The sequence below is a fragment of the Canis aureus genome, chromosome 28, assembly GCF_053574225.1.
Source record: "Canis aureus isolate CA01 chromosome 28, VMU_Caureus_v.1.0, whole genome shotgun sequence".
In the NCBI taxonomy this organism is placed as follows: Eukaryota; Metazoa; Chordata; class Mammalia; order Carnivora; family Canidae; genus Canis; species Canis aureus.
In genome coordinates, this window is record NC_135638.1 from 15468784 (window position 1) to 15483327 (window position 14544).

Genomic DNA, 14544 nt, shown 5'->3' on the forward strand with positions numbered 1-14544 from the left:
CTTGCTACACTCAAATCTCCACCTAAGCTCAATTCACAAAGGGCTTTTAATGCAATTCCCAAGCTCACAATATTGAATTAGTTGCTTTCTCCGAACATTTTTAACTGTAATTATCAGCATTATCCCCCTGTGTTGTAATTTTTGAAGAATCTTTCCTTCAAAACTGTGAACTCCACGGGATTGGAACCTAGTCTGGAAGACTGGTCTTTTTTTACTCATGTTCAATACCTAACAGCTTATGTATAACCACTTTATGGTTATATGTATTTTATAAATGCATACAATATTTCATTGAAAACCTTGGACTCCAAGCTTGATTGAAGCTTGATTCTATTCCTTTTCATTTGCCTCTTTAAGACCTACCATTTTTCAAAGCCCTATTAAAGTTGTAATTTTGGGGGCACCTGGGCAGCTCAGTCAGTTAAGCGTCTGCCTTTGGCTCAGGTCATGATCCTGGGGTCCTGGAATCGAGCACCACATTGGACTCCCTGCTCAGCATGGAGCCTGCTTCTCCCTCTCCTGCTCCCCCTGCTTGTGCTTGCTCTCTCTCTCTCTCTCTCTCTCTGTCAAATAAGTAAATAAAATCTTTTTTAAAAAATTGTAACTTTCCCTTCAGTCACTGGAGTTCTTAGAGAGTATATGATCCATCTTTGAGTTGGCAGATTATAATAGTCAGAGCTTAGTAAATGTTTGAGCTCTTAAGGAACAGAAGTTGGCGATTTTACACAGATCTGGAGAACTGATTGCAAACCTGCCAATGCATGCATATTGATCATTTTAGGAGTTTTAATCACTCACCAATCTCAAGGTTAATAGGCAGTAATGATTATGTACTATCTTACACACATGATAGTCAGCAATTAAAAATGTACCAAATATGAATTTGTCTGTGTGCATACATAACTCTACTTTCTAACTGCCTTACTACTTGCCTGAACTTTATATATCACTTTCAACTTTAGGCCGCATAGAGTTTTATCAATAAGAGAATATGAGGGGCCAAGTACTAAATTGACTATATTAGATTTCAGTGGGCTGAAGAAAAGGTAGACTCTCTGGCTCCAGCCATATCACTGCAAATAGCAAGATTTCATTCTTTTTATGGCTGGGTAATATTTCATTGTAAATATATACCCATCTTGTTAATCCATTCATCAGTCAGTGGACATTTGGGCTCTTCCATAACTTGGCTATTGTTGATAATGCTGTCATAAGCATCATGATGCATGTATCCCTTTGAATTAGTATTTTTGTATATGAGTAAAAGCCTAGTAGTACAATGGCTGGATCATAGGGAGTTCTATTTTTTTAAAGATAGATGTATGTATGTATGTATGTATGTATGTATGTATGTATGTATGTATTAGAGAGAGTAGGGCAAGGGGAAAAGGGAGAGGAAGAGAATCTCAAGTAGACTACATGCTAAGCATGAGGACTGATGAGGGGCTCAGCCTCATGACCTTGAGATCATGATCTGAGCTGAAATCAAGAGTTAACATTTAAATGACTGAGCCACCCAGGCACCCCAAGGCAGTTGTATTTTTAACTTTTTTGATGAACCCCCATAATGATTTCCAGAGTGGCTGAACCAGTTAGAATTCCCACCAAAAGTGCAAGAGGGTTCCCCTTTTTCTGCATCCTTGCCAACACCTATTGTTTCCTGTGTTGTTAATTTCAGCAATTCTGACAGATATAAGGTGATATCCCATTGTAGTTTTGATTTGTATTTCCCTGATGATGAGTTATGTTGAGCATCTTTTCAGGTGTTTATTAGCCATCTGGATGTCTTCTTTGGAAAAATGTCCATTCATGTTTTCTGCCCATATTTTAACTGAATTATTTATTTTTGAGTGTTGAGTTTTATAAGTTCTTTATATATTTTGGATACTAACCCTTTATCAGATATGTCATTTGCAAATATCTTCTCCCACTCCGTAAGTTGCTTTTTAGTTTTGTTGATTGTTTCCTTCACTGTGCAGGAGCTTTTTATTTTGATGAAGTCCCAGTAGTTTGTTTCCTTTGCCTCCAGAGACATATCTAGTAAGAAGTTGCTGTGGCCAATGTCAAAGAGGCTACTGCCTGTGTTCTTTTCTAGGATCTTGATGGTTTCCTATCTCAAATTTAGGTTTTCCAGCCATTTTGAACTTATTTTTGTGTATGTTATAAGAAAGAGTTCCAATTTCATTCTTTTACATGTGGTTGTCTAGTTTTCCGACCACCATTTATTGAAGAGACTGTCTTATTTTCTTAGATATTGGATATTCTTTCCTGCTTTGTCAAAGATTAATTGACTATATAGTTGTGGGTTCATTTCTGGGTTTTCTATTCTATTCTATCTATAGATCACATTGATCTATGTGTCTGTTTTTGTGCCAGTATTATACTGTCTTGATGACTACAGCTTTGTAATATAACTTGAAGTCCAGAATTGTGATGCCTCCAGCTTTGCTTTTCTCTTTCAAGATTGCTTTAGCTATTTGGGGTCTTTTGTGGTTTCATACAAATTTTAGGATTGTTTGTTTTAGCTCTGTGAAAAATGCTAGTGGCATTTTGATAGAGTGGAGTGTTTTTCCATTTCTTTGTGTCATCTTCAATTTTTATCATCAGTGTTCTATAATTTTCAGAATACAGACCTTTTACCTCTTTGGTTATATTTATTCCTAGGTATCATATAGCTTTTGGTGCAATTGGTGCTGCTTCTTTATTGGTGTATAGAAATGCAACAGATTTCTGTCCTTTGATTTTTGTATCCCGTGACTATCCTGAATTCCTGTACCAGTTCTAGCAAAGTTTTGATGGAGTCTTTTGGGTTTCCTACATAGAATATCATGTCATCTGCAAATAGTAAAAGTTCTATTTCTTCCTTGCTGATTTCAATGCCTTTTCTTTTCTTTTTTTCTTTTCTTTTCTTTTTTCTTTTTTTTTTTTTTTTTTTTGTGGTCTGATTGCTGAAGTTATGTCTTCCAGTACTATATTAAGTAACAATGATAAGAGTAGACATCCCCGTCTTGTTCCTGATCAAAGAGGAAAAGCTCACAGTTCTTCAACATTGAGGATGATATTAGCTGTGGGTTTTTCTTATAAGATGTTGATGTATATTTTCTCTATCCCTACTTACTTGAGTTTTTTTTTTTTTTCATCAGTGGATGTTGTACTTTGTCATATGCTTTTTCTGCATCTATTGAGAGCATCATATGGTTCTTAAAGCAAGATTCCATAGGAGTAGTGGAACTGAAATAGCCCCCAGCAGTTAGAAAAAGACACTTTTCTAAGTAGGGTCAATGAGATGAATGCTAGCACCACAACATGATTACAAAGTCTGTCCTAGTGAAGGAGGAAGAGCTTTTCAGAGTTCTCTTTTTATAGGTGCCTATTATTGTAAAAACTTGGTTTACTCATATCTGGCCAGAGTTGTGTTAAGTCTGTGGCTTTTGTCTTTGAGGACAGTGGTGTTTCTAATATCCCTATGCTTTAATAGCAATTTTGTGAGCATTACTATATTGGTAATTTTTAAGTTTGTTTTGAATCCAGATCTAGGTCATATTAGATTTGGCAATATAAGCTTAATAAAATCAGTTTTATGCATATAAAGGTAAATCTGGGTCAAGTGTCTAATCAAGATATTATAGATGTTGTAGATCATGTAATGACTATATGTGAGCCTCAGTTGCTTTCTATTAATAGTGATTATTTATGCAGGTTATTAAATCAATGACCATCATTGGTGTCGAGCACTATGAGGTTAAGAGTGTAGTTTATAAAGATAAAAGATCACAGATAGGGTTTAAACAGTGAGAACTTTAGAATGAACCTATTTATGTCATGGTTCAATAGACCCTATGTGAATATTCAATCTAAATTTGCCAATTGCTAGCTATGTGCCATTGGATAAATTACTTAGCCTTTTTATACCTTAGTTTCCTTATTTCTAAAATGAGGATAGAAATTAGTGCCCACACTTCATTGGGTTATTATTTGGATAAAATGAATTAATATATGTAAGGCTGATGAAATAATCACTGAATTTAGTAAGCATTCAACAAGTGATGGTTCTATAATCTTATTCATGTTAGAAATAATATTTATGTGACAATGGCTTCTAAATTTCTATTTCACACCCTTAAGAAAAGAATCAAATAAAAACCTTTAATATTTTAAATGGCTCTAAATTGCTTGATTTATGAGAGTGAAATTTTATTAAAATTCAAATGTATAAATGATGATTTTGCATTTATAACTTAGAAGTGCATTGTCAATAAAACTTGGTTTTCAAATTTTCATTTATCCATGAATTTTTCTTCAAATAAATCTTACACAGAACTCCAGTGAGGCCTTGAGCGTTAAGTGTTCTGTGTTATCTTATGCCTATTTTCAGTGGCCTCTGAGTCATTTCATAAATCCCAGGATTACAGGGAACAGGGTGTTGGAAAACCACTGCACAGGTTCAGTGTACTCATTTTACAGATGAGGTAAGTCAAGGAGAAGCTACATCATGTCAGCATACTGTTATAGGGAGATTGTTGGTCTGGAAATAAAGATTTATTTAAATTTATATATATTTATATAATTTATAAATTTATATATATATATAAATTATTATTATCTGACCAAAAGGTCAGAGTCCCAGTTTTGCTAGTTTGGGTTTGGCACTTTGGCTAAGTCAATTAACTGGTATAGGGCCTCACTTTTATAAATCATAAAACTAGTACTTTGGGTTACATAATTTCTGATTTTCATTACTTCTGAGAAATTATTTAATAACAAGAGTGGAATGTTCCGATCCAGCTATCCACACCTCTGTTTCAGTGTTCTTTACATTGCATGTAGGATTTTGGTCTATTTAGAAGAAACAGAGAATGCCTGTCATGTATGAAACTTTTCTATATATCTCATAGTAGCATTCCTACACACCCAGAGTAGCATGTGCATAACTTTTTGATCTGTGGCACTATACCAACCACAGGTGGATATGCCATCAGGTTTCAATGACTACTTCAGTGCCCGTATTTGATATTGAATATTGATATTTAGAGAAATATGCCAATTGCTGAGTCATACCATTCCTGGAACATAGTTTCTTATCTCCAATCTTAGATAACCATACTTTGATTAACACAAACGAGGAAAATAGCAAGTTATGTACCTAGGGTGTGTTGGTAATGCTGAGAGGCTTCCCATGAATAGAAAATATATATCACCTCCAAAAAAGGCATCCAATACATATATAATTTCACACAAGATAAAGAATGGGTTTAATAACTACGATTTATTCATTATCCTTTTGTAGTATCCTCCTTTGTTCTGCGTTCACAGAACTATAAGTATTTTTAATGAATGTTGCTGATTGTTTGACTTTTCTTACTTTGAGCCTCAGCAAAGAAATTTTATAGAGGTATTTTTACTAACAAGTGGAAACACACAAACACAAGTTTTCCTGCATAAAAAACACTTCGTAGGCACTTTCAAGATTTTAAAAAAATTTTTTAATTTAAACTCAATTAGCCCATATAAAGTACATGCTTAATTTCAGATGTAGTGTTCAGTGATTTATCAGTTGCATATAATACCCAGTGGTCATCACATTATGTGCCCTCCTTAATGCCCATCACCCAATTACCCCATCCCCCACGCACCTCCCCTCCTTCACTCCTCAGTTTATTTCCTATAGTTAGAGAGCCTCTTGGTTCTTTCCATAGTTTGGCTATTGTGAACATTGCTGCTATGAATATTGGGGTGCAGGTGCCCCTTCAGATCACCATATTTGTATCTTTGGGGTAAATACCTAGTAGTGCAATTGCTGAGTCACAAGATAGCTCTATTTTTAACTTCTTGAGGAACCTCCATAGTGTTTTCCAGAGTGGCTGCACCAGCTTGCATTCCTGCCAGCAGTCCAAGAGGGTTCCTCTTTCTCTGCATCCTCGCCAACATTGTTTCTTGTCTTGTTAATTTTAGCCATTCTCACTGGTGTAAGGTGATATTTCATTGTGGTTTTGATTTGTATTTCCCTGATGCCGAATGATGTTGAGCATTTTTTCATGTGTCTGTTGGCCATTTGTATGTCTTCTTTGGATAAATGTTCATGTTTTCTACCTGTTTCTTGACTGGATTATTTGTTTTTTGGTGTTGAGTTTGATAAGTTCTTTATAGCTCTTTATCTGGTATGTCATTTGCAAATATCTTCTCCCATCCTGTAGTTTTTTAGTTTTGTTGGCTGTTTCCTTTGTTGTGCAGAAGATTTTTATCTTGATGAAGTCCTACTACTTCATTTTTACTTTCCCTTGCCTTTGGAGACAAGTCTAGCAAGAATTCTCCTCCAGGATTTTGATGAATTCCTGTCTCACATTTAGGTCTTTTCATCCATTTTGACTTTATCTTTGTGTATGGTGTAAGAAAATGGTCCCATTTCATTCTTCTACATGTGGCCATCCAATTTTCCAAGCACCATTTATTGAAGAGACTGTCTTTTCCAATGGGCATTCTTTCCTGCTTTGTCAAAGATTAGTTTTGAAATATCATATTTGATAAGACAGTCATTTTCAATGTTATTTTTTGGACTGATTCTCTTTGTTTCTATTCCTGGTGTACTCTATAGTAAGTGATTGTTAATATTAATTGTTAAAACGTTTAATTTTTTTAAACGTTTAATTTTTTATTTCTGCTATTGTTCATGTACCATGGAGACATATAAAATATACTGTTTTTTGAATGTAAGTTAAATGAGAAGCAAAATGATAATATATTTAATTAGAGCCTTACTTGGGCTACTCTCAGTCATAGGAAGGACTGGGAAATTAACATTATTACACTTTGATAGCCTCAGAACTTTGGTTAATAATTTATAGTTGTTAATTAATAGTACTCTATAGTTTACCTTAGAATTTTAGGATAACAATTGGCAGGAAACACATTTTGGCTATCAAATATCTCCTATTTCTTGAATGCCAGAGCATAATTAATATATATTCATTGTCATAACAAAAAATAAATACTAAAGCCAAAAAATTTCAGCTACTCTGCACCCCCCTGGTTAACCTACTAAAGTAGGGCATTAGATAAAGGGAAGGCAAGGATATAGGATTTGATAAGGATGTGTTGTTTTAGTCTTTGCATATGCTCAGTATCTGTTTTCTTAAAACCTATTCATCCTCTATTGAGGATGAATTTTCAGAAATAGAGAAATCCAGAATGTTAGACAAGACAAACATAGTTGAGCATATATGTACTGTGTCTTATATACATATATTTTTCTCCTACTTTTTTGATGGAAAATATAGGACATGGTTATACATTTGGAGTTGATTACTGTATCATTTGTTTCACAGTGATTATTCCAAATTAAAGAATGCCTGTCTACCTAATAAGATATTTCCAAATTGGAGTCAGAATCTTTATTTAGTGGAACTTACCCCAGTCATACATTTCCAGTGAGACAGAATTCTTACAGCCTTCCTTCTAATTCTTTTGTGTTTCTCATATGAATTATATCTACCTCCTCATACAGGTTTTCTCTCATAATTTACATCTACTCACCATCTAATTTGCATCCCTGGCAAAGTAGATAAGCATCACAGTCATGAATACTCTGTGAATACTTCCCCAGCATGTACTGATCACCATAAGGCAGAGTTGAAATCATGCTATATTCCTGCGCAACAACTTTACACAGGTTACCACTCACTGTCTGCTGAATGCAGGATTAATACCTTATCTGGGCATTTAGAAAGCATTAACTGCTCCAAGTCTTCATTTCTAGCCTAATTGCCACTCCACATTGTGCCTTACACTCTCTACGCCACAATCAAACCAAATTACTTACTATTTCTCAGGGGAGCCCCACATTTTTGTATCATGGTGCCATTGATCTGTGTTCTCTCATTCTGGAATTGTTTATTTCCCCTGTCTTTCTTCCCAAATATTCACATACTCAAATTTAACTACCTTTTAATATTAAGCTCAGGTTATACTTCATTCATAAGACCACTCAAAAGTAATCTTTTATAGCATTTCATCTTGACTACTATTAAAGCATTTATCACTTTATAATACATGCATAAATATGAATATGCATATATTATATATGTATATCCAGTAAATTTTTTAAGTAGGCAGATAAATTAATGTATAAGCAAACAAAAAAGATTATAAGCTATATCATATGGATAGGGGTTAGGATTGAGAAAAGAATATATTTTCTAGGTTTTTGGCTAGAAGTTATATTCTCAACTCTTCTATTAAACTTTGTTGTTTAAAGATTTTTAATTAAGTTCACATTACATGGATGACAACCCTGGTGTAGTAGAAAAAGCATAAGTTTTGTAACTGGGCCAAACTTGTGTTTGTATGCTAGCTCTGCCTATCATTAGTTTTCTCACTTAGTCTGTTGTGAGTCTATGGTGATCTGCTTTGTCTGGGATTATGGAGTGTAATGGTGATGGTGATTGTTGTTGTGTTGGGTATTGTTTGCACTATCAATCATTCTAAGAAGAAGACATGCCTGGGAGGATAAGAAATGTGACTGTTTTGGGGGTGTTTTTCTTTTTCTTTCTTTTTTTTAATACAGGAGAAGGAACTCCCTCCTCTCTTTGGAACTAGAAATAGTTGCTCTAAAAATCTCAGTTAAGAGGACTCTAGAGAGCTCTTCTAATGCTAAAGGTGACTGTGCAAAGGTAGAGTAAGAGTAAGCCACAGATTTTCATTAGTAGAGTAGCTGCATCAGAAGGGGGACTATTTTTAGAGAAGCCAGAGTCCAGATTATTAGTTATGAAGTCCTTCAGGCTGAAGAAGTTAATCAGTTAGTATGCTTTCACTTACAAGTAGTAGAAAACTAAACATAAATGAACTGCAACATTAAAGAGTATTTATTGGTTATTTTTAATTAAGTATAATTGACAGAAAATATCCTGTTAGTTTCAGGTATACATTATAGTAATTAGATATTTTTATACATTGTGAAATGATCTCCGTAAGTCTAGTTGCCAGCTATTACCAAAGTCATAATAATATTATTAACTATATTTCCTGTAGTATACATTATAGTTCCATGAGTATCTTATAATTGAAAGTTTGTACCTCTTAATCCTGTTTGTACCTCTATTTCACCTGCCCACCCACCTCTATTTCACAGATACAGGAAACACACTGTATCTGTGAATCTTTCTGTTTTATTGTTTTAGTTTTCCATATATAAAGGAAATCATGTGGTATTGGTCCTCTGTCTATTTCACTTAGCATAATACTCTGTAGGTCAATCCATGTTGTGGAGAATGGCAGGATTTCATTCTTTTTGTGGCTGAGTAATATTCCAGTGTGTGTGTACGTGTGTGTGTGTGTATACCAGATCTTTTTTATCTGTTCATCTATCAGCTTCATTTTTTTATAGTTCTTTACACCCTACATTTCTCTGCATGTCGCTTGGCTTCATGCTGTGGCTTGACAGTAGCAACCATAGTGTATTGCTTTTTTTCAGATCCAGAGGAATGATCATTCTGTTGTCTATAATTTTTTTAAATATTTTATTTATTTATTTATGATAGTCATACAGAGAGAGAGAGAGGCAGAGACACAGGCAGAGGGAGAAGCAGGCTCCATGAACTGGGAGCCCGATGTGGGATTCGATCCCGGGTCTCCAGGATCACGCCCTGGGCCAAAGGCAGGCGCCAAACCACTGCGCCACCCAGGGATCCCTGTTGTCTATAATTAATTAATCAAGGAAATAGCTATATTTTTATTAGATTACCTATGAAACACTTGTTATGCCAGTAGAATACCAAGGACCTGAATGCTTTGGATCTTGGTTACTTGAGCCAATTACTTTGGAAAGGAAGATCAGATAACTCTTATTGACTTAGTATCTGAGTCTTAGACCAATTAAAGTCCAGTCCAGAAGTGGGAGTGGATTAAGTCCCAGAAATCACATGACTACTAAATAATGAAGAAGGAGAGGAATTGATAAGATATGGAAAGAGAACACAATGTTCATTACAATGGGAGTGTTTGGAGTTCCAAGAGCCAGAAAAATGTGTTGACACAAAAGGCTATGATTCCTCTCCACAGCTAGAGGGGAAACATTACTGGTTGTCACTGGAGAAACTGCTTTACCCAAGAAAGTGGTGAATTCATGAATATTATCATCTCTAGAGGAAGATTTTGACAGCAAGTTGAGGAGATCAAGTGGAAGAACTGAGGAGTTATTAGAGTACACTTTAGATAATACCACGAGAACTTTCAGAAATAACATGGCAAATGAGGAGAGTTTATCTCAACCAGATAGGAAGATAAAGGCTTATATTATAATAACATGTGTGTACAAAAGAAGAGCAACTTTATGTTGTAATCATTACATGGACACACATATAAAGATCTCCCAAAAGAAAAGGCAAAGACTTTATGTAACTCTGCATATTGTAAGAAAAAAAAGTAACAGATGAAATAGAAGCAAAACTTCTAGAATTGAAGAGAGATCTGTTTCTGTATTTTATATATCTATATCTATATCTATATCTATATATATATAGTCTGTTGATTATGTCAACAATAATAAGAGACAAGCACTGGTATATATCATAAGAATTTTTTCAAAGAAGCATCATCCTGGAAGAATAAAGAGAAAAGGTTTACAATAAAGGAAAATAAAATTAGGCTACCCTCCAATTTTCACCCATTTTTACCTCCAATTGACCAATCTCTACTGAGATTTATAATAACAAGAGTAGGAATTCGCAATCCTACACACAGGCAAATTTTAATCAATGTGCCAAGGGAAATTGAGCTCAGTAAGGATACAACAGAGCTCAGTAAGGATACAACATCCTTACCTAAAATAACCACAACAAAAATGTGACTGCAAGATTAGTCCAGCTAAACAAGATATTAATATATTTCAATATGATGCTACAAAAACGAACTACTATTAAATACTGAACTGTTTGGTGATGTCTAGATAGTTATTACAAATATAGAAACACAACAATATCATGTTTTCCCTAAAAACTAATAATATGCAAAGCACGTGGTTACAAAAGGACTGAGAAAGTAAAAAAGGCAATAAATCCCTCTTTGCATTCCAGAATGGTCAATAGATATGTTTACCATTTATATTGAGAAAGAATAGAATTTTAATAGGTTTTTAGAAAATACTTTTTAAGAATTATCTTTTATATACCAAAATTACAAAACAAATGAAATGGAGCATAAAAACATAATGAGTATCTAACAATAAATACGAATTAAAGTCTGAAATAAAGAATAATTGTACAAAAATATCTCTTGCATTATACAAGAGATACAACTGAAATAAAGGAGAAAGTTTAAAAATATTTCTTATGTAAAGTGTACAAACTGATTATCAAAAGACAAACAACCTAAGAATGGGTAAGAACAGGCTATTCATATAAAAGGAAATGCAAATTGTCAACATGAAATGATGCTAGTTTTCTAATAGTAATAGAAATGCAAATTCAAGCTACAATGAGGCACAGATTTTGGCATATCAAGATTGGTAAAAATATTAAAGGCTGATGACATCTGTTGCTGGCAAGGATGTGACAAAATGGGCTCCCTTATTTGCTGGTCAAAGTATAAATCATTTAAAAAATGAATATACCATTTTCTTCAGCAAATTTCAGTGAAGGGAAACAATTCTACAGAAATGCAAGCATTCATCTCAAAAGGGATAATATGCACATATATATGTATATGTATACACACACAAAGATGCTTATGGTAGCATTGTTTATAGGAGCAAATATTGACTGTCCATCATTAAGAAAACTGTTGAGTAAACTGTAGAAGACACTGAATATGGACTATAATACAGTTATGAAAAATCGTTCTAGATATATTTGGCCATTGGAATGATAGTCACGATATAAAGTATAAATAATACATAACAGGAAGAGTAAGGTGTATACTATGAACCCTTTGTTAAAAAATGGTAAAGGAAAATATCTTCATATATCCTATATATGCATATATATGAGTAAATTTTGTATGCTTATATGCACATTACATTTATACATAGGTTTTCTTGAGCAAGAAGGATATTTTCATCAAACTGCTAATATTAATTACTTCAGATGGGTGATTCTAGTGATGACAGTGGAGAGGAAATAAGCTTTTCATCATACATCTCAGTATTGTTTGAAGAATGGCAGCAAGTAATATATTTGACATTAAAAAGTATTTTTGAGTTATGTTCAAAGTAATTAAAAAATAAAAAAGATAGGAAAACTCTATACCATGCAAACCAAAAATTTAAGTAGCATAATACAAATAGGGTGAGCAAAAAATTTATTGCCCACACTAGAACACTTTTAAGAATGCAAGAGGAAGCTGGCCAACAGGCTGCCATTCTGGTACAATCCAGAATGGTCCCAGAAAACTGGGGTGTGTGGTCACCCTATGAATAAAATAGACTTTGGAAGTATTATCAAAGATTACAAAGAAGAATCTTTTTCTTTTTCTTTTCTAAATTTTTATTTTAATTCCACCTAGCTACTATACAGTGCAATATTAGTTTCAGGTGTAGAATTTAGTAATTCATCACTTATATGCCACACTAGTGCTCATCACAAGCACCCTCCTTAGTACCCATCACCTGTTTAACCCATCCCCTTGGGCCCCACCTCTCCAGTAACCATCAGTCTGTTCTCTATAGTTAACAGTCTGTTTCCTGGTTTGCCTTTCTTTTGTCCCCCCCGCCCCATGTTTGTTTGTTTTGTTTCTTAAATTTCACATGAGTGTTGTAATATGGAATTTTTCTTTCTCCGACTTATTTAACTTATATTAATACTCTCTAGCTCCATCTACATCATTGCAAATGGCAAGATTTCATTCTTTTTCGTGGCTGAGTAATATTCATCTGTGTGTGTGTGTGTGTGTTATATAGATATATACCACATATTCTGTATTCATTCATCATTCTATGGACATTTGGTCTTTTTCCATAATTTGGCTATTGATAATGCTACGATAAACATCAGAGTGCATGTATCCTTTTGAATCAGTATTTTTGTATAAATACCTTTGGGTAAATACCTAGTAGTGCAACTGCTGGATCATAGAGTAGTTCTATTTTTAACTTGTTGAGGAAACTCCATACTGTTTTCTAGAGTGGCTGTATCAGTTTGCATTCCAACCAACAGTGCAAGAGGGTCCTCCTTTCTCCATGTCCTTGCCAATACCTGTTGTTTCCTGTGTTGTTACTTTTAATCATTCTGATAGGTGTGAGGTGGTATCTCATTGTAGCTTTGATTTGTATTTCCCTGATGGTGAGTGATGTTGAGCATCTTCTCATGTGTCTGTTAGCCATCTGGATGTCTACAAAGAAGATTTTATTTTAATACAAAATTATTGTAAAGAACAAAGAGACTATTTATGACCTTTACATGTAATATATGGCAATACTGAAGCAAAAATTCCTAGAAATATGCCAATCTTCTCATTCTCTTCTGTCTTGGAGAAAGACATATCTTCTTATATTCTAAAAGTAACAACTTTAAAAATGCTCTTGAGATTTTATTCCACACGACCTCCTCTTAGACTCAATTTTGACTTAGTTATCTATTATTCTCTTTCTTTAAACACTGGCTTCTCTACTGAAAAATTCTCATTATATAACAAATATGTAATGTAACTATTCCAAAAGAAAGCAGTTATAGCATTACAGTTACGAAAAAGCACTCTGGATTTAAATCTCCTAGGCATAATTTTTGACTGTAGCACCCAGCAACTGTAACTTTAGACAAAGTATTCAATCTCTTTATACCTCTGTTTTTTCCTTTGAAAGACATTGTATATTATATCTCAGTGTAATAAAGGAGCATTAATAGTACTGAACTCAAAGGATCTTTCTACGAAAGGGAGAAATAGGTAGTTAAGCTTTGTGTCTTTTACAGAAATATACATTGAAAACTGCGACTGAAAGTACTATAGGAATACTTTTTCATCTGCAGATCTTCAGGGTCTAGAACCACACCTGAATCTTTGAGTTGTTTAGAAAGCATTTGTTAAGTTTAAAAAGTCAATTATATTATCGTTATTACTAAGATAACTTTATTCCCCTTTTCTTTACTTTTCCCATAAACTTTCTATGTTGCTTCAGTCCTCAGTCCAATTAAAATTGTTTCTGCCTCCTCCAGTCTACAGACTGCTGCCTGAAAGTGCAACAATTGTATCTCCAGCGTGCCTTGCCTGTCACAGAGCAGGCGGTAGGGTGGGGGTGAAGGTAGTCAAAAGGTACAAAATTTCCATTATAAAATCAATAAATCCTGGGAATGTAATGCAAAGCATGGTTACTATAGTTAATAGTGCTATATTGTATATTTGAAAGTTGCTAATAGATCTTATAACTTCTCACAAGAAAAAAAAGTCTGTTTAGTGATAGATGTTAACTAAACTTATTGATTCATTTTGTAATATACATAAATATTGAATAGTTGTATGCCTGAAACTAATGCTGCATGCCGATTGTATCTCAACTAAAGAACAAAAAAATGGGGCAGCCCTGGTGGCTCAGTGGTTTAGCGCTGCCTGCAGCCCAGGTTG

General features: G+C 34.1%; 2 protein-coding genes across 7 annotated transcripts in view; one reads left to right on the top strand and one right to left on the bottom strand.

Moving 5' to 3' along the window:
- Positions 1-14544, bottom strand: part of ZC2HC1A (zinc finger C2HC-type containing 1A) — a 190034-nt gene that overhangs the window by 103444 nt on the left and 72046 nt on the right. The window lies entirely within an intron of this gene.
- IL7 (interleukin 7) overlaps positions 1-14544 on the top strand; it is a 45526-nt gene that overhangs the window by 19694 nt on the left and 11288 nt on the right. The window lies entirely within an intron of this gene.